At 42.8% G+C, this 21,160-nt stretch overlaps 1 protein-coding gene across 2 annotated transcripts in view; it reads left to right on the top strand.

Annotated features, from left to right (window-relative positions):
- Nucleotides 1-2,712: 2,712 nt before the first annotated feature.
- Nucleotides 2,713-21,160, top strand: part of ABCC12 (ATP binding cassette subfamily C member 12) — a 95,314-nt gene continuing 76,866 nt past the window's right edge. For both annotated transcript variants that reach the window (XM_070770512.1, XM_070770513.1), the window contains exon 1: nucleotides 2,713-2,884. The gene's annotated coding sequence lies outside the window, so the exon portion shown is untranslated. The remainder of the gene's footprint in view (nucleotides 2,885-21,160) is intronic.

The following is a 21,160-nucleotide window of genomic DNA, read 5'->3' as shown; positions in this document are numbered from 1 at the left end:
CTCCGACCTTCTCTTCCTTCCTTCCTTCACCTCTCTGCTTCATACACATACATTTTTTAAAATATTAAGCAATTTTTTGAGGTTGGTTGAGTTCATGCCTTTTATGCTTTGTTGGTGAAGGCAGGAAGAGGGAGGATTTCAGACAGAGAGTGACTTTGGAATAAAGGCCTCATAGAACTTCAGAGCTGGAAAATCCTCCAGAGGAGCGGTCCTGAAACTTTGCACTGAGTGCAGCATCAGAGTCCTGATACAGGCATGGACACTTATTTACTATGATGTACTGCATATATGCACAAACATATTTGTACACACAAAAAATAGAATTTTTATAAGGATGAGGACAATTTAGAAAGGATTTCTAAAATTTTTATTTTCTTCTTATACTCCAGTGGATTCTCTGCCTCTGCAACCCCCTCCATGGGGGTGTGTACTCCCTGCCTGGGCCTCGGTGCCCAGAGCTTCTGTGAGTGTTCTCGCCACCTGGACAGGAGCTTGTCTGTGCTTCTCCTAAGGACTCCCTGGGGTGGCGACTGCATGGGCCCTCTCCGTGATTCATGCCCCAGCCTGCTGCGTGATCAGCCAAATGATCTTCTGGATGTGGCACCTCAAACTGTATCGTGGTAGAACCAGTTTCTATAGGGCTTCTATAGACATGGAGGAAAATTGCCTGTTCTTCTCCTTCCATAAACGCGGCAGCATTTGAATCTGTTTGGAAATTGTGAAAGTCAGTCTGTGCTGGGTTTTGAGACCTCCTGGGGTTGTTGTGAAGATCAAGTGATGAAAGGAGGCAGGACTTTGTGATACACAAAGGCCCTACAAAAGTCAAGTTATATTATTAGCTGTGATGTGCTTTTATGGAGGTAGGAGTGAAGGCAAATAAAACGAGACTGCTTAGACTTGCTGAGAGAGAGCCTCTGCAGGCCCAGCACCCCCCTGAGTTCAGGGAAACTTCCTCCTGGGAAGGTTTTCCTATATTGTCTGCAGTTCAGTTCAGTTTGGTCGCTCAATCGTGTCTGACACTTTGGGACCCCATGGACTGCAGCACGCCAGGCCTTCCTGTCCATCACCAACTCCCAGAGCTTGCTCAAACTCATGTCCCTCGAGTCAGTGAGGCCATCCAACCATCTCATCCTCTGTTGTTCCCTTCTCCTCCTGCCTTCAATCTTTTCCAGCATGGGGGTCTTTTCCAATGAGTCCTTTCTTCACATCAGGTGGCCAAAGTGTTGGAGTTTCAGCTTCAGCTGTCTGCAGACCTTCTCCATTTCCCACCTCCCTTTCAGGCACAAAGAGAGGGTGGCCTCGTCTGTGAATTTTAAAAAATTTATTTTATTGAAGTACAGTTGATTTACAATGTTGTGTTAATTTCTGCTGTACAGAAAAGTGATTCAGTTTTATCTATATCTATATGTTGATACATATATTTATTGTTGTTTGTTGCTGTTTAGTCACTAAGTCATGACCTTGTGACTTAATGGATTGTAGCCTGCCAGGGTCCTCTGTCCATGAGATTTTCCAGGCAGGAATACTGGAGTGGTTGCTATTTCCTTCTCCAGGGGAATCTTCCCAAAGCAGGGATCGAACCCATGTGTCTTTACGGATTCTTTACCCCTGAGCCACCTGGGAAGCCCAATATCCTTTTTCATATTCTTTTCCAGTATGGTTTATGACAGGATGTCAAATACAGTTCCCTGTCCTATACAGTAGGATCTTGTTGTTTATCCACCCTATATATGGTAGTTTGCCTCTGCTAACTCCAACCTCCCACTCCATCCCCTATCCTCAACCCCTTGGCAACCACAGGTCCACTCTCTGTCTCCTCTGAATTACACCCCTAGGATATGAAGGAGTCAGAAACAGCCAGCAGGGGGAGAAATTGATCCGGAGAAGAGTAGGAAGAGGCCTCAGCAGGCTTGAAATGATACAGAAATATTTGTCGTAAAATCCATGTGAATCAGATGAAGAAGGCCTTCTAAAGTGGTAAATAGTTCTTAAGAATGAATCAAGATTTGCTATTTCTGGATTTATAGATGTCACTCCTTCCCAACCATTCACTGGCAACTGTGGAATCCTCCAGCCACCACTGAGCTGGGCATGTCTTCTGAGGAAGGTACTGAGGCCGGCCACTCACAGGGACCCAAGAAAATGGGAAAGACCTGTAGTTACTTGTGTTACAGAGTTAGCAAGCTTGAAGTGAGATAAACAGAAAACTTTTATATGCAAGAGAGCCAGTCCCGGACTTACTTTTCATTTAATTCAAGAAAGCAGAATTAAGCTCAAGTTGCTTTTTATTTTTGGTTAAATGAATGGGGAATGAATGAATGAAGCTTTCTGTTTTGAAGATTGGATTTCCCCATCCCACCTCAGAGTTGCTTCACCTTTGCAGGAACACAGAGGGAGAAACGCTTATCTCCTGAGAGTGGGGAGACTTGGCTACGTCTGAGCCTTGCCCCGAATCAGTCATGAAAAGCCCTCTGTTCTTTGGTCTCCTGGCTGTAGGGAAGACCAGCTGGGGGAGGAATTTCTCCTCTTATACAAGGTGATGATGTGGCAGGCTGGCTGGGTAAGCCCATGACACGAGCTTGGACTGTCACCAAAGGAGCAGGACCCTGCCCCAGGTCCATCCTGCGAGGGGGCAGTGCCCTTTAATGTGGGCAGAGGGAATGTTGGCCCCCCAGGGTTCCCTTCACAGGTGTGGTGGGAGCGGCAGTTGAATGGGGCAGTTGGAGAGGAGGGCTCCAGGCAGGAGGGGCAAGGAAGCTGAATCCGAGGTTCGAGGAGCGAAGGTGACCTGGCAGCAACGGCAGGCACTGCTCTCGGAGCCCCATGACTTCTGACCCTGCCTCCTCTCCCGCCCATCCTCAGGACCAGAGCGTTTCCTGCCCAGGTAAAGCTCCTCTCTGTAGCACTCAGCCCCCAGTTGGTCTCTGAGGCCCTTGTCTCTCTCTCCCAGGACAGGCTGTGACGGGCAGCCTGTGTGGGAGGAGGCAGCAACCTGGGGCCCCCAGAGCACAAGGGGCACCCAAGCACTGCCATTAGGAGCCTCCCAGTGTTGTTAAAACGAAGCAGGAATGCCAAGGCAGGATTTCCAAATCTGACATACAAAAGCCTACATGAATAGAAGTCCTTCTTTCTCTCTCTCTCTCTCTCTCTCACACACACACACACACGTTCAGCATTTAATCAAAGGATTTATTAAAAAGAAATGCTACTTTGTGGTACTCTCCTATACGGTTTTGGTGTAAATGGAAGTCTTCATCTTTCTTCAATCTTGTGAGAGCATCTCTGTAGCTGAGAGACTGCCTCACCTGGAAACCCCTTCACAGATCGCCATCTGGGGCTCTCTGGGGACAAGAGGACTTAAGCAAACCTCTGTCGCCTTTCTGCACTCTAGTCCGCATGTGCTCTCACCTGCCCATGATCCCTTCTGCCCTCTCTCCCCTTCCTTCCTTGCTCCAACACCAGTCCAAGGACTGGCTGTCCACCTGGATGCTGGGCACCGCTAGACTGGACCGACAGCAGAGGGGAGGGGAAGGGGCTGAGGGAAGCTTCCCAGAGCTTCCCCCCGAGCTGGAGCCTGGTTAGACTCTCAAGGAAGGGGCTGCAGGATTTGCAGGGAAGCGCATGAGATCATCAGATATTGGTAATTTTGATGATTTTAAATTAAGAAAAGATTTGTTAGGAGAGGAATGGTGGCCATAATCTCTTATCTGGGAAGGATTTTATTTTTATCCATTTGACTGATGCAAGAGAGTCCTAAGGAAGGATTTCCAATATGGGCACCAGGGGAATCTGAGAATCCAATTCTCAAACAAGACATTGTTAATTGTTAATTTTCTGGGTTAGAGAGGCAGAAATAGATCACAATGGAACAAAGTGGGTAGGTGTGGAAAATGTTTCTTCTTGAAATGCTCTCAAGGCATTTTTTGTTTTCCATCTTTGGAGGGAGACAAGGTTAGAGAAAAATGAACCCACTGTAAGGAAAATAGCAAATGCAATGATAAATGCTAAGTCACCCAGACCCCACAGTCAAAGAGACATTAAGGAGTGGTGGGGACTGTGGCAAACTAAAGCCCTTGTGCCCTACCTAAAAAGGGTTGATGCAGCTCTTCATGAGTTGATACAGAGCTCCTGATAATGAGCATACAGAATTCCTGACATCTTGACAAAAGGCAGAAGTCTTTTTTCTTTTTAACAAGATTATCTTCTGATTTTTAAATGTTTTCTATAGGTTCAGAAAATTTGAAAAACTATACAGGCTAAATAAAATGGACTTGCACGTATAATGTGGTCTATGATCTGTGAGTTTGTGTCCTCTGCTCTAAAATGAGACCTTCCTGCTTCTGCCTTTTCTAGTCTATTGAGGTCAGCTTAGGGAACACCCTGCCAGCAAGCAGAGGGATGCACCAGGGACCTTCCTCCATCTCGTATCATCCCTCAGATACTCTGAGTGGAAATCAGCAAGGTGGGAAGAGAGTCATGACGGTTGCAGGGGCCCTGGCCTGTTGGGTCCTTGCCTTTTCCAGCTCTCATCAGCAGGCCCCACCCCATGACTGCCAGCAAGCAGATTTCTCACTCCAGGCAGCTCCTCACTCCTGGCAGAGGATGGCACGACAGACGGGGTAGAGACGTTAGCCAAAGCAGACTTCCTGATTTAAAAAGCCTCATTTCCCCCTGGGGCTGCCAAATTCTGCAAAGTACCATTCCAGCTGCAATGCTTCCAAGTGGTCTTAGGTAATCACAACTCTGCACTCCCTGTGGAGTGCTCAAGGAAATTACCTCCCAGCCCCAATTTCCTATGCACTCTGATTACCTGAACCTAACCAGGGAGGCCTGCTGTCCTGTGTTTGGCATCTTGGAGTCCAGACCCCTTATGACAAGCTGATGACAGCTCCCTGCCAGGACTCTTTGCTATCAGAGAAGTGAGGAAAATAATAGAGATCATAGGAGGCTTCTCCACAGATGGGGAGGCGCAAGCTCTCAGAAGGACAGTCAGGATCGGAGGCACTGGGGACGTTCAACCTGGACGAGAGAAGAATAGCAAATGGGTTGCTGGGGTGAGCTGAGGGACACAGCAATTGTCTTCAAGTGTGTGAGGGTGCATAAAGAGGGCTTAAATGTGACCTGCATGGCCCCGGTGAGCAGAGCGACTGTGGCAGGCAAATCGCTTTCAGTTCCACTGAAGGAATACGATTTGTTCCCTGTAGGGCTACTTCTTTAAAAAGAAGTTTAGTTTTTTATTTTGAAATGACTTCAAACTTATGAAAAGTAACACGAATGATGCTATGAAATTCTAACTACTCTTCACTCTGATTTGCAAATTAACATTTTGCCACACTTGCTTTAACATTTTCTCTCTATGCATAATTATTATTTTTCTGACAAGTTTGAGAGTAAATTGCAGACATTTTGCTCCATTACTTCTAAATACTTCAGTATGTATTTCCTAAGGGTAAGGATGTTCTCTTACATAGTCATAATTATCAAAATGATCAATTATCAAATTGCACAATTATCAAAATCAGGATATACTTTGATATATTAATAATAATCTTACGTAACCTACAGTCCACATTCAAATTTCAATTGTCCCAGTAGCATCCTTATTTTTCTCCTGATCCAGGATTTAATACAGGGTTGTATGGGTCTCCCAGATGGCGCTAGTGGTAAAGAACCAACCTGCCAATGTGTGAGATGAAAGATACATGGGTTCGATCCCTGGTTTGGGAAGATCCCCTGGAAGAGGGCATGGCAACCCACTCCAGTATTCTTTCCTGGAGAATCCCATGGACAGAGGAGCCTGGCAGGCTACAGTCCATGGGGTCAGAGAGAGTTGGGCATGACTGAAGCGACTTAGAATGCACACACCCCTATTGCTTTTAGCTAGCATGTCTGTTTAGCTGTCTTTAACCTAGAACGTCTCCTTGCCTTTCTGTGTCTTATATTATACTAACAGTTTTGAAAAGCACAGCCAGTGGTTTTGCAGAATGTTTCTTTAGGTTTGTCTGATATTTCCTCGTGACTAGATCCAGGTTATCCATTATTTGCAGAAATATTGCATGAGGGCTATCTTGAAAAGAATGACTGGGGTCTGTTGCCAAGCTTGTTGCGCCACAGTGTGGTTGACCAGAAGGAAATTCTTACTCAAGACACTGAGTTTGCCATGTCTGATGTCTTCTTGGATTCTTTTAATTCTTGGCTTCTGTGATTCTCACTCCTCAAAATAGTTTCAGTTGAGTTTCAGAACTTGTACTGAGCTCTTTCATCAGCTAAACCGCTTTCCTACCTCTGCTGTGCTCACTTGGAACTTCCAGGCAGCCCTTAGGGCACCACAGGCAGGGACGTGGCCCAGAGGCCACGGGAGGCTTGGGCACCTGGTCAGGGACCACAGCATGGCTGTTCATAACACACGGCAGTAACAGGGAGGATGGGGAGGCTGTCAGGAAACTCCGTGTACAAGGCTGTGCCTCTGACCAGATTTCCTTCCTCTTGCCTCTCTGCCCAGAGCTGGATTGCATATATTCGGGGAGCCAATGACCCATCCAAGGGTGACAGTCCAGTTTCTTTGCTTTTCTCAGTCTGAGCATCCCTACAGTAGCTATCAGCGCCCCCTCACACACACTTCTCCCCTGCATATTCCTGCAGCAAAGCCCGAGAAGCCAGGAGGGCAGGGTGTTTTGGGTAGAGGAAGCTGTGAAGAGCTTTCCGGTAAACAGACAATGGAAGTCTTGTGGGAGAGGCTCAGGGTCAGACCTATGCAGGGCCCGCGGTCTGCTGTCCACAGAAGCAGGAGCAGATCTAAAGCCCTCACTGGTGTTTCCAGTCTTGTTGCTCTTGACTCTTGCCTAACCTCATGCATGTGGTTCCCTTAAGAGCCTCACTACACAGACACTACACACCCAATCTCAGCGAACGTCCCACCTGGGCTTCCCCTCAAACTCTCCTCTCCTCTCTCTGCTTCTAGCCACCTACCTCTAGCCTCACTTCCTATTAGAAATCCTCCTGAAAGCCATCCTCTTCCCAGACCATCCTGACTTGTCCTTCCACAGAACTTGGGTAGCACAGGGGGCCTGCATTCCTCTGTGATGCTCAGCACAGTCAGCTCACTCCCAGGTTTGCATTCTTAAATACGTGGTTAAATATTTCAATGTCATAGGTCAAACCCTGTATGACCTCCATTTCTCCACCTTGAAGGTAATAACCATCATCTTGAAATTGGTGTATATCTTTTCAAATTCATTTTTAAAAAATACATTAAAAAAAACCAGTATTATGTTTACAGAAAAATTGAGGAATAGTACAGAGGATTTCCCCTCTTATTAACAGATTAGTATGGCGTATGTGCTATGATTCCATATATATTACTATTCAACAATAAAAATTAATGAAATAAAGCCACACATCAACCTGTGTGAATATTGTAAATCAAGAGAGGAAAAAAATCAGGTTGTAGGAAAATTTATTCACTGTGATAACCATATGTGAAAGTTCACATACTAAAACACTAATATATTCATCTACTGATAAACATGTTTGCAGTAAAATTCCATTTCTCCAAGTAGCTTGGATTCCTTTTATTGGGGAATGGTGTTAGAAACCAGGATTTGGCACTGGGCATGTTATTTGTTGCTGGGATATATACATCTTGCTTTTCTCACTTCTGAATAAATTGTAGAAACTCAAAAAAATTAAGATTAAGAAGAGAAGTGACATACTGGTATAAACGTGATTCATTTAACTATAAAGAATTAATATACAGAACTTATAAAGAATGTGCAATAAATAATAACAAATACAATTAATTATCAATTGTATTGATAATTAATTCACAGGTGAACCAAATTAACACATATAAAAATGCTTAACCTCTGAGTATCAGGGAAGTTTGAATTAAAGCCACAATCACAAAAGAGCTATTTATCATTCTTCATATTATCAGTATTAAAAAGCCTGGAAATTGTTAAGTCTTGGTATATACATGGAGCAGAGCAGCTCTTAAGCCCTGCTCATGGGAGTAAAATTTGTCCAAAGCAATTTGGTGCTATCTGGTCAAGTCGAAGGGTATCTTACTACATTGCGTGCAATCCTCGCCCTTAGGCATTTACGTGCTCCGAACAGATTCTGCTTGCTGAAGGAGTCACCTGCAGAGTGGCCACCAACTTTGTATGCTTCCTCCCACTGTCCTCACAAATTCCCCCCACCTCTGCTAGACTTGTTGTTGTGGTTCAGTCGCTCAGTCATGTCTGACTCTTTGCGACCCCATGAACTGCAGCACGCCAGGCCTCCCTGTCTCTCATTATCTCCCGGAGTTTGCCCAAGTTCATGTCCATTGAATCGGTGATGCCATCCAACCAGCTCATCCTCTGCTGCTCTCTTCTCCTCTTGCCTTCAATCTTTCCCAGCATCAGGGTCTTTTCCAATGAATTGGCTGTTCACATCAGGTGGCCAAAGTATTGGAGCTTCAGCATCAGTCATACTGGAGAGTTCTAACAAAACATGGTCCATGGGAGGACAGAATGGCAAACCACTCCAGTAATCTTGCCCCAAGAACCCCACGAACAGTATCAGTTCAGTTCAGTCACTCAGTCGTGTCCGACTCTTTGTGACCCCATGAATCGCAGCACGCCAGGCCTCCCTGTCCATCACCAACTCCCGGAGTTCACTCAGACTCACGTCCATCCAGTCAGTGATGCCATCCAGCCATCTCATCCTCTCTCGTTCCCTTCTCCTTCTGCCCCCAATCCCTCCCAGCATCAGAGTCTTTTCCAATGAGTCAACTCTTCGCATGAGATGGCCAAAGTACTGGAGTTTCAGCTTCAGCATCATTCCTTCCAAAGAAATCCCAGGGCTAAAGGCAAAAAAATATGATACCAAAAGATGAGCGCCTAGTTTGGAAGGTGTCCAGTATGCTGCTGGGGAGGAGCAAGGGCAGTTAGCTCTGCAAGCCTCTCCCCTCTCATACTCACTGATGGCAACGCAAGTTCAGATGTATGGCAAAACCAATACAATATTGTAAAGTAATTAGCCTCCAATTCAAATAAATAAATTCAAATAAAAACAAAACAAAACAAAAAAGCAAGCAAAAAAATGCACAGAAATTAGATTCATGCACAAAATATCCTTGTGGCTCTCTACAGGAACACTTGTAGCAACTCTAACAATTTTAAACACTCGTCAACAGGAAAATGGATGGATTGTGTAATATGGATATAGAATGTTACTCCATAACTCATTTATTTTGTGACTAAGAAAATTAGAGATACCAAGGGAACATTTCGTGCAAAGATGGGCTCAATAAAGGACAGAAATGGTGTGGACCTAACAGAAGCAGAAGATATTCATAAGAGGTGGCAAGAATACACAGAAGAACTGTACAAAGAAGATCTTCACGACCAAGATAATCACAATGGTGTAATCACTGACCTAGAGCCAACCATCCTGGAATGTGAAGTCAAGTGGGCCTTAGAAAGCATCACTATGAACAAAGCTAGTAGAGGTGATGGAATTCCAGTTGAGCTATTTCAAATCCTTAAAGATGATGCTGTGAAAGTGCTGCATTCAATATGCCAGCAAATTTGGAAAACTCAGCAGTGGCCACAGGACTGGAAAAGGTCAGTTTTCATTCCAATCCCAAAGAAAGGCAATGCCAAAGAATGCTCAAACTACCACACAATTGCACTCATTTCACATGCTAGTAAAGTAATGCTCAAAATTCTCCAAGCCAGGCTTCAGCAATACATGAACCATGAACTTCCAGATGTTCAAGCTGGTTTTAGAAAAGGCAGAGGAACCAGAGATCAAATTGCCAACAGCCGCTGGATCATGGAAAAAGCAAGAGAGTTCCAGAAAAACATCTATTTCTGCTTTATTGACTTTGCCAAAGCCTTTGACTTTGTGGATCGCAATAAACTGTGGAAAATTCTGAAAGAGATGGGAATACCAGACCACCTGATCTGCCTATTGAGAAATTTGTATGCAGGTCAGGAAGCAACAGTTAGAACTGGACATGGAACAACAGACGGGTTCCAAATAGGAAAAGGAGTCCATCAAGGCTGTGTATTGTCACCCTGATAATTTAACTTATATGCAGAGTACATCATGAGAAACGCTGGGCTGGAAGAAGCACAAGCTGGAATCAAGATTGCTGGGAGAAATATCAATAACCTCAGATATGCAGATGACACCACCCTTATGGCAGAAAGTGAAGAAGAACTAAAGAGCCTCTTGATGAAAGTGAAAGAGGAGAGTGAAAAAGTTGGCTTAAAGCTTAACACTCAGAAAACGAAGATCATGGCATCTGGTCCCATCACTTCATGGGAAATAGATGGGGAAACAGTGGAAACAGTGGATGACTTTATTTTTTGGGGCTCCAAAATCACTGCAGGTGGTGACTGCAGCCATGAAATTAAAAGACACTTACTCCTTGGAAGAAAAGTTATGACCAACCTAGATAGCATATTGAAAAGCAGAGACATTACTTTGCCAACAAAAGTCCGTCTAGTCAAGGCTATGGTTTTTCCAGTGGTCATGTATGGATGTGAGAGTTGGACTGTGAAGAAAGCCAAGCACTGAAGAATTGATGCTTTTGAACTGTGTTGGAGAAGACTCTTGAGAGTCCCTTGGACTGCAAGGAGATCCAACCAGCCCATTCTGAAGGAGATTAGCCCTGGGTGTTCTTTGGAAGGAATGATGCTAAAGCTGAAACTCCAGTACTTTGGCCACCTCATGGGAAGAGTTGACTCATTGGAAGACTCTGATGCTGGGAGGGATTGGGGGCAGGAGGAGAAGGGGTCAACAGAGGATGAGATGGCTGGATGGCATCACCGACTCGATGGACAAGAGTTTGAGTGAACTCCAGGAGTTGGTGATGGACAGGGAGGCCTGGCGTGCTATGATTCATGGGGTCGCAGAGTTGGACACAACTGAGCGACTGAACTGAACTGAAGAGTGTTTTTAACCTCTTAATCTCCCTCACTATTTCACTCACCCTTGCCTCCCTCTGGCAACTACCTGTTTGTGTTCTTTATCTGTGAGTCTGTTTCTGATTTGTTATGTTTGTTCATTTGTCTTTTTAGATCCCACATATAAGTGAAATCATTGGTATTTGTCTTTCTCTGTCAACTTATTTCACTTAACATAATACCCTCTGGATCCACCCATGTTGTCACAAATGCCAAGATTTCATGAAGTGTAATCACTGGATTGTATGGCAGTTCTATGTTTAATTTTTTGAGGAACCTCTCTACAGTTTTTTTATAGTGGTTGAACCAATGTACATTCTTCCCAACACTGCATGAGGGTTCCCTTTCCTCCATATCCTCCTCAACACTTGTTATTTGTTGCCTTTTGATGGTAGCCGTTCTGTCAGGTGTGAGGTGATATCTCATTGTGATTTTGATTTGCATTTCCCTAATGATCGGTGATACCGAACATCTTTTCATGTGCCTGTTGGCCTTCTGTAGGTCTTCTTTGGAAAAATGTCTATCAGGTTCTCTGCCCATTTTTTAATTGGGTTGTTGGAATTTTTGATGTTGAATTTTAAGACTTCTATGTTTATTTTGGACATAAACCCCTTATCCGATGTATCACTTGCAAATATCTTCAGCCATTCAGTAGGTGGCCTTTTCATTTTGTTGATAGCTTCTTTTGCTGTGAAAAAGCTTTAGTTTGATGTAGTCCCACTTGTTTATTTTTTATTTTATTTCTCTTGCTTGAGAAGACATAACCAAAAAATATTTCTAAGGGCAATGTCAAAGAGTGTACACTGCCTTTGTTTTCATCTAGTTTTATGGTTTTAGGTCTTTAAGTCTTTAATACATTCTGAGTTTATTTTTTTATATGGTGTGAGAAAATAGTCCTGTTTGATTCATTTGCATGTTGCAGACCAGTTTTCCCAACACTACTGAAAAGTCTGTCTTTCCCCCATTGCATATTCTTGCCTCCTTTGTGTGGATTAACTGACTATACCAGAGTGGGTTTATTTCTCGTCTCTTGATTCTTTTCCACTGACCTATATGTCTGTCTTTGTGCCAGTATCATACTATTTTGATTCCTGTCACTTTTGTAGTATAGTATGAAATCGGGCTTTGTTCTTTCTTGAGATTGTTTTGCCCACTTGGGGTCTTTTGTATTTCCATGCAAATTTCAGAATTCTTTATTCTAATACAGTGAAAAACGCCATTGGTATTTTGATATGGGTTCTGTTGAATTATAGATTGCCTTGGATAGTATGATCATTTTAATAATGCTAATTCTTCCAATCCATGAGCATAGTATATCTTTCCATTTGTGTCATCTTTCATTTCTTTCATTAACCTTGAAATTTTCTGAGTACAGGTCTTTTAACCCCTGCTTTGATTTATTCCTAGGTATTTTATTCTTTTGGAGGCAATTGTGAATGGGATTGCTTTCTTAATTTCACTTTCTGATAGTTCATTGTTAGTTTATAGAAGTGCAACAGATTTCTCTATATTAATTTTGTATTCTGCAACTTTACTAAATTCATTGATGAGTTCTAATAGTTTTTAGTGGCATCTTGAGGACTGTGTACATAGTATTATATTATCTGCAAACTGACAGTTTTACTTCCTTTCTAATTTCTTTTTTTTAATTATGAAAGTATGATAACACAGTTATAGGAGACAGAAAATACAGAATAAAGTTACATATAATTCCACTATATATTCCAATTATTTTTTAAGTAGATAAATTAAGATTTTTTGCTTTTGAACTGTGACTCTTGAGAGTCCCTTGAACTGCAAGGAGATCAAACCAGTCAATCCTAAAGGAAGTTAACCCCGAATATCCACTGGAAGGACTGATGCTAAAGCTGAAGCTCCAATACTTTGGCCACCTAATGAGAACAGGCAACTCATTGGAAAAGACCCTGATGCTGGGAAAGTTTGAAGGCCAAAGAAGAAGGAGGGAGGCAGAGGATGAGGTGGTTGGAATGCATCACCAGCTCAATGGACATGAGTTTGAGAAACTCTGGGAGATAGTGGAGGGGAGTCTGGCATTGCAGAGTTGGACATGATTTAGTTACTGAACAACCACAACAAAATTAAGATTTTTAGTTGGAGTTTCAATATCAAACTCTCAAAAATCAATAGAATGAATATACAGAAAAGTAGGATATAGTAGACCTAAAAAGCACTATGAACCAATTCAACATATTTATGCAATTTTCACACAATAGTAGGATACAAATTCTATTCAAGTTCCCATAGACTATAAACTAGGAGATACTGGAACATATACAGGGACATAAAACAAGGTGCAAAAATTTCATGGTCTTGTAGTAGTCTCATGATCTTTTTTATTTCTGTGGTGTCCATTGTAACTTCTCCTTTTAATTCTGAATTTATTTATTTGGCCCCCTTTTCTTTTTTTCTTGATGAATTTGGCTCAAGGTTTATCAATTTTATCTTTTCAAAGAAACAACTCTTACTTTCATTGATCTTTTCTATTGTTTTTAATCTCTATTTCATTTATTTGTGAGGATCTGTTCTGATCTTCATTATTTCTTTCCCTTTACTAACTTTGGGTTCATTTGTTCTTCATTTTCTAGTCCCTTTAGTGTAAGGTTCAGTTCAGTTCAGCCGCTCAGTTGTGTCCGACTCTTTGCAACCCCATGAATTGTAGCACGCCAGTACTTTGGCCACCTCATGTGAAGAGTTGACTCATTGGAAAAGACTCTGATGCTGGGAGGGATTGGGGGCAGGAGGAGAAGGGGATGACAGAGGATGAGATGGCTGGATGGCATCACTGACTTGATGGACGTGAGTCTGAGTGAACTCCGGGAGTTGGTGATGGACAGGGAGGCCTGGCGTGCTGCGATTCATGGGGTCACAAAGAGTCGGACACGATTGAGTGACTGAACTGAACTGAACTGAGGCCTCCCTGTCCATCACCAACACCCAGAGTTCACTCAGACTCACGTCCATTGAGTCAGTGATGCCATCCAGCCATCTCATCCTCTCTGGTCCCCTTCTCCTCCTGCCCCCAATCCCTCCCAGCATCAGAGTCTTTTCCAATGAGTCAACTCTTCGCATGAGGTGGCCAAAGTACTGGAGTTTCAGCTTTAGCATAATTTCTTCCAAAGAAATCCCAGGGCTGATCTCCTTCAGAATAGACTGTTGGATCTCCTTGCAGTCCAAGGGACTCTCAAGAGTCTTCTCCAACACCACAGTTCAAAAGCATCAATTCTTTGGCGCTCAGCCTTCTTCACAGTCCAACTCTCACATCCATACATGACCACTGGAAAAGCCATAGCCTTGACTAGATGGACCTTTGTTGGCAAAGTAATGTCTCTGCTTTTCAATATGCAGTCTAGGTTGGTCATAACTTTCCTACCAAGGAGTAAGCGTCTTTTAATTTCATGGCTGCAATCACCATCGGCAGTGATTTTGAAACCCCAAAAATAAAGTCAGCCACTGTTTCCACTGTTTCCCCATCTATTTCCCATGAAGTGATGGGACTGGATGCCATGATCTTCGTTTTCTGAATGTTGAGCTTTAAGCCAACTTTTTCACTCTCCACTTTCACTTTCATCAAGAAGCTTTTTAGTTCCTCTTCACTTTCTGCCATAAGGGTGGTGTCATCTGCATATCTGAGGTTATTGATATTTCTCCCAGCAATCTTGATTCCAGCTTGTGTTTCTTCCAGCCCAGCGTTTCTGATGATGTACTCTGCATATAAGTTAAATAAGCTTGTTTATTTGTGATTTTTCTTATTTCCTGATGTGGGATTTTACTGTTATAAAATTCCTTTTTAGAACTCTTGCTGTGTACCATACATTTTGGATCATTTTGGTTTCATTTGTTTCCAGATATTTTTAAATTTCCTCTTTGATTTAGTCAGTGATCTGTTGGTTGTTTAGTAGCATATTGTTTAGCCTCCAAGGGTTTGTGTTTTTTTGTGATCTTTTTTTCTTGTATCTGGTATCTAGCCTCATACATTTGTGGTCAGAAGAGGTGCTTGATATGACTTCAATCTACTAAATTTATTTGGACTTGTTTTGAGGCCTAGCATTTGGTCTATCCTAGAGAATGTTCTGGGTTTCCCTGGTGGCTCAGTGGTAAAAAATTTTCCTGTAATGCAAGAGCCCCAGGAGATGAGGGGTCAATCCCTGGGTTGGGAAAATCCCCTGAAGGAGGGCATGGCAACCCACTACAGTATTCTTGCCTGGAGAATCTCATGGACAGAGGAGCCTGGCGGACTACAGTCCCTAGGCGTGCAAAAAGTTGGACATGACTGAAGTGACTTAGCATTCACTCAGAGAATTTTCTACATGAACTTGAAAAATTTTCAGGTCAGAATACTGGAGTGGGTAGTCGTTCCCTTCTCCAGGGGATCTTCCCAACTGAGGGATTGAACCCAGGTCTCCTTCACTGCAGGTGGATTCTTTACCAGCTGAGCCACCAGGGAAGCCCAAGAATAGAGGAATGAGTAGCCTATCCCTTCTCCAGCACATCTTCCTGACCTAGGAATCGAACTGGGGTCTCCTGTTTTCCAGGCAGATTCTTTACTAGCTGAACTACTAGAGAAGCCTGAAGAATGTGTATTCTGCTGCTTTTGAATGAAATGTTCTGTATATATACCTATTAAGTCCCTCTGCTGTAATGTATTGTTTAAGCCTTGTGTTTCCTTGTTGATTTTATGTATGATCTGTCCATTGTTTTAGGTGGAGTGTTAAAGTCCTCTAATATTGTCAATTTTCCCCTTTATGTTTGTTAATATTTGCATTTCGTATTTAGCTGCTCTCATGTTGTGTGCATATATATCTTCAATTTTTATATATCCTTGTTGGATTGATCTTTTGATCTCACGTAATGTCTTTATATCTTGTTACAGTCTTTGTTTTAAAGTCTATTTTTCTGATGTGTGTATTGCTATTCCAGTTGAGCTATTTCAAATCCTGAAAGATGATGCTGTGAAAGTGCTGCACTCAATATGCCAGCAAATTTGGAAAACTCAGCAGTGGCCACAGGACCAGAAAAGGTCAGTTTTCACTCCAATCCCAAAGAAAGGCAATGCCAAAGAATGCTCAAACTACCGCACAATTGCACTCATCTCACATGCTAGTAAAGTGATGCTTAAAATTCTCCAAGCCAGGCTTCAGCAGTAAATTAACTATGAACTTCTAGATGTTCAAGCTGGTTTTAGAAAAGACAGAGGAACCAGAGATCAAATTGCCAACAGCCGCTGGATCATGGAAAAAGCAAGAGAGTTCCAGAAAAACATCTCTTTCTGCTTTATTGACTATGCCAAAGCCTTTGACTGTGTGGATCACGATAAACTGTGGAAAATTCTGAAAGAGATGGGAATACCAGACCGCCTGACCCACCTCTTGAGAAACCTGTATGCAGGTCAGGAAGCAACAGTTAGAACTGGACATGGAACAACAGACTGGTTCCAAATGGGAAAAGGAGTACGTCAAGCCTTTATATTGTCACCCTGCTTATTTAACTTATATGCAGAGTACATCATGAGAAATGTTGGGCTGGAGGAAGCACAAGCTGGAATCAAGATTGCTGGGAGAAATATCAATAACCTCAGATATGCAGATAAATCACCCTTATGGCAGAAAGTGAAGAAGAACTAAAGAGCCTTTTGATGAAAGTGAAAGAGGAGAGTGAAAAAGTTGGCTTAAAGCTCAACATTCAGAAAATGAAGATCATGGCATCTGGTCCCATCACTTCATGGGAAATAGATGGGGAAACAGTGGAAACAGTGGCTGACTTTATTTTTCTAGGCTCCAAAATCACTGCAGATGGTGATTTCAGCCATGAAATTAAAAGGCACTTACTTCTTGGAAGGAAGGTTATGACCAACCTAGATAGCATCGGAGAAGGCAATGGCACCCCACTCCAGTACTTTGCCTGGAAAATCCCATGGATGGAGAAGCCTGGTAGGCTGCAGTCCATAGGGTCGCTAAGAGTCGGACACGACTGAGTGACTTCACTTTCACTTCTCACTTTCCTGCATTGGAGAAGGAAATGGCAACCCACTCCAGTGTTCTTGCCTGGAGAATCCCAGGGACGGGGGAGTCTGGTGGCTGCCGTCTATGGGGTCACACAGAGTCAGACACGACTGAAGTGACTTAGCAGCAGCAGCAGATAGCATATTCAAAAGCAGAAACATTACTTAGCCAACAAAGGTCCATCTCGTCAAGGCTATGGTTTTTCCAGTGGTCATGTATGGATGTGAGAGTTGGACTGTGAAGAAAGCTGAGCACAGAAGAATTGATGCTTTTGAACTGTGGTGTTGGAGAAGACTCTTGAGAGTTCCTTGGACTGCAAGGAGATCCAACCAGTCCTTTCTGAAGGAGATCAGTCCTGGGTGTTCATTGGAAGGACTGATGTTGAAGCTGAAACTCCAATACTTTGGCCACCTGATGCAAAGAGCTGACTCACTGGAAAACACCCTGATGCTGGAAAGGATTGAGGGCAGGAGGAGAAGGGGATGACAGAGGATGAGATTGTTGGATGGCATCACTGACTCAATGGACATGGGTTTGGGTAAACTCCGGGGGTTGGTGATGGACTGGGAGGCCTGGTGTGCTGTGGTTCATGGGGTCACAAAGAGTCGGACACGACTGACTGAACTGAACTGAACTGAACTGATTGCTACTCCAGTTTTTTTTTTTTTTTTTAATTTCCAGCTATGTGGAATACATTTCTCCCACTTACCTTTGGTCTCTCTCTTGTGTTCAGATCTGAAGTAAATCTCTTGTAGGCAGTATCTACATAGGTCTTATTTATGTATCCACACTCTATATCTTTTGACTGGAAACTTTAGCCCATTTATATGTCATGTAATTATGGATAGGTAGTTCCAAAGAATAGCAAGGAGAGATAAGAAAGCCTTCCTCAGCTATCAATGCAAAGAAATAGAGGAAAACTACAGAATGGGAAAGACTAGAGATCTCTTCCAGAGAAGGCAATGGCACCCCACTCCAGTACTCTTGCCTGGAAAATCCCATGGACGGAGGAGCCTGGAAGGCTGCAGTCCATGGGGTCGCTAAGAGTCGGACACGACTGAGTGACTTCATTTTCACTTTTCACTTTCCTGCATTGGAGAAGGAAATGGCAACCCACTCCAGTGTTCTTGCCTGGAGAATCCCAGGGACGGGGGAGCCTGACGGGCTGCCGTCTATGGGGTCGCACAGAGTCGGACACGACTGAAGAGACTTAGCAGCAGCAGCAGCAGAGATCTCTTCAGGAAAATTGGAGATACCAAGGGAACATTTTATGCAAAGATGGGCTTGATAAAGGACAGAAATGGTATGGACCTAACAGAAGCAGAAGATATTAAGAAGAGGTGGCAAGAATACACAGAAGAACTGTACAAAAAACATCTTCACAACCCAGATAATCATGATGGTGTGATCACTCACCTAGAGCCAGACATCCTGGAATATGAAGTCAAGTGGGCCTTAGAAAGCATCACTATGAACAAAGCTAGTGGAGGTGATGGAATTCCAGTTGAGCTATTTCAAATCCTGAAAGATGATGCTGTGGAAGTGCTGCACTCAATATGCCAGCAAATTTGGAAAACTCAGCAGTGGCCACAGGACTGGAAAAGGTCAGTTTTCATTCCAATCCCAAAGAAAAGCAATGCCAAAGAATGCTCAAACTACTGCACAATTGCACTCATCTCACACACTAGTAAAGTGATGCTTAAAATTCTCCAAGCCAGGCTTCAGCAATATGTGATCCGTGAACTTCCAGATGTTCAAGCTGGTTTTAGAAAAGGCAGAGGAACCAGAGATCAAATTGCCAGCAGCCACTGGATCATGGAAAAAGCAAGAGAGTTCCAGAAAAACATCTCTTTCTGCTTTATTAATTATGCCAAAGCCTTTAATTGTGTGGATCACAACAAACTGGAAAATTCTGAAAGAATGGGAATACCAGACTGCCTGACCTGCCTCTTGAGCAACCTGTATGCAGGTCAGGAAGCAACAGTTAGAACTGGACATGGAACAACAGACTGGTTCCAAATGGAAAAAGGAGTACATCAAGCCTGTATATTGTCACCCTGCTTATTTAACTTATATACAGAGTACATTATGAGAAACACTGGGCTGGAGGAAGCATAAGCTGGAATCAAGATTCCTGGGAGAAATATCAATAACCTCAGATATGCAGATGACACCACCCTTATGGCAGAAAGTGAAGAGGAACTAAAAAGCTTCTTGATGAAAGTGAAAGTGGAGAGTGAAAAAGTTGGCTTAAAGCTCAACATTCAGAAAACGAAGATCATGGCATCTGGTCCCATCACTTCATGGGAAATAGATGGGGAAACAGTGGAAACAGTTGATGACTTTATTTTTGGGGGCTCCAAAATCACTGCAGATGGTGACTGCAGCCATGAAATTAAAAGATGCTTACTCCTTGGAAGGAAAGTTATGACCAAGGTAGATAGTACATTGAAAGGCAGAGATATTACTTTGCCAATAAAGGTCCATCTAGTCAAGGCTATGGTTTTTCCAGTGGTCACGTATGGATGTGAGAGTTGGACTGTGAAGAAAGCTAAGTGGGGAAGAATTGATGCTTTTGAACTGTGGTGTTGGAGAAGACTCTTGAGAGTCCCTTGGACTGCAAGGAGATCCAACCAGTCCATTCTAAAGGAGATCAGCCCTGGTTGTTCATTGGAAGGAATGATGCTGAACTTGAAACTCCAATAGTTTGGCCACCTCATGCGAAGAGTTGACTCATTGGAAAAGACTCTGATACTGGGAGGGATTAGGGGCAGGAGGAGAAGGGGACAGCAGAGGATGAGATGGCTGGATGGTATCACCGACTCGATGGACATGAGTTTGAGTGAACTCTGGGAGTTTGTGATGGACAGAGAGGCCTGGCGTGCTGCAATTCATGGGGTCGCAAAGAGTCAGACACGACTGAGCGACTGAACTGAACTGAACGGAACTGATGTACTTACTGCCATTTTGTTAACTGTTTGGAGGTTATTTTGTAGTTCATTTTTGTACCTTTTTTCTTTGCTCTTTCTTGTGACTTGATGTCTATTTTAGCATTATCTTTGAATTCCTTTCTCTTTTTTGTGTGTATATCTATCACAAGCTTTTGGTCTGTGTTCCCATAAGGTTTACATATTAACAGGCTGTATATGGTTGGCTGGTGGTTTAGTCACTAAGCTGTGCCCAATTCTGGGAACCCCATGGACTGTAGCCTGCCAGATTCCTCTGTCCATGAGATTTCCAAGCCAAGAATACTGGAGTGTGTTGCTCTTTCCTTCTCTAGAGGATCTTCCTGACCTAGGGCTTGGACCCAGGTCTCCTACATTACAGGTGGAATCTTTACTGAATGAGCCTCCAGGGATAGCCTGTGTATATAGGGAATTATTTTAAGTTGATGATCTCTTAAGTTTGATCACATTTTGACCCTGCATCTTTTACTGCCCCCATCTCTCCTGTTTAATGCTTTTGATATTACATTTTACATCTTTTTTTTTTTTGCTTGTCTCTTAACTGCTTATTGTGGATATAGATGATTTGACCATTTTTGTCTTTTAATCTTCCTTTTATCCTTGTGACTAAAATATTACCTTTACTGTATATTTGCTTTACCAATAATTTTTTTTAGTAATTCTTATATTTCTAGTTATAGTCTTTTTCTCCATTTAGAAAAGTCCCTTTAACATTTCTTGTAATGCTAGTTTAGTGGTGCTGAACTCTTTTAGCTTTTGTTTGTCTATAAAACTCTACCTCTACATATAACCTGAATAATAGCTCTGTTTAGTAGAATATTCTTGGCTTTGGGCTTTTTCCTTCCATTGCTCTAAATATATTGTGACTTGAGCCTGCAAAGCTTTTGCTAAAAAGTAATCTGACAGTCTTATGGAAGCTCTCTTGAATGTAACTGGTTACTTTTTCCATGCTGCTATTAAGACTGTCTCTTTATCATATTTTTTGTGTGTGTGCCATTTTAATTACATGGTGGATCTCTTTGGTTTGATCTTGTTTAGGACTCTGTGGTACCTAGACCTGGATGTCTGTTTCCTTTCCCAGGTTAGGGAAGTTTCAGCTAGGAGGTCTTTAGATATGTTCTTTGCAATTTCTCTTGCTCTCCTTCTGGGACCTCTATAATGTGAATGCTAATATTTTTTATGTCATTCCAGAAGTCTTGAAAATTGTCCTTGTTTT

The sequence above is a fragment of the Bos indicus genome, chromosome 18 (genome assembly GCF_029378745.1).
Source record: "Bos indicus isolate NIAB-ARS_2022 breed Sahiwal x Tharparkar chromosome 18, NIAB-ARS_B.indTharparkar_mat_pri_1.0, whole genome shotgun sequence".
NCBI lineage: Eukaryota > Metazoa > Chordata > Mammalia > Artiodactyla > Bovidae > Bos > Bos indicus.
This window is presented reverse-complemented; position numbering and strand designations above follow the sequence as displayed.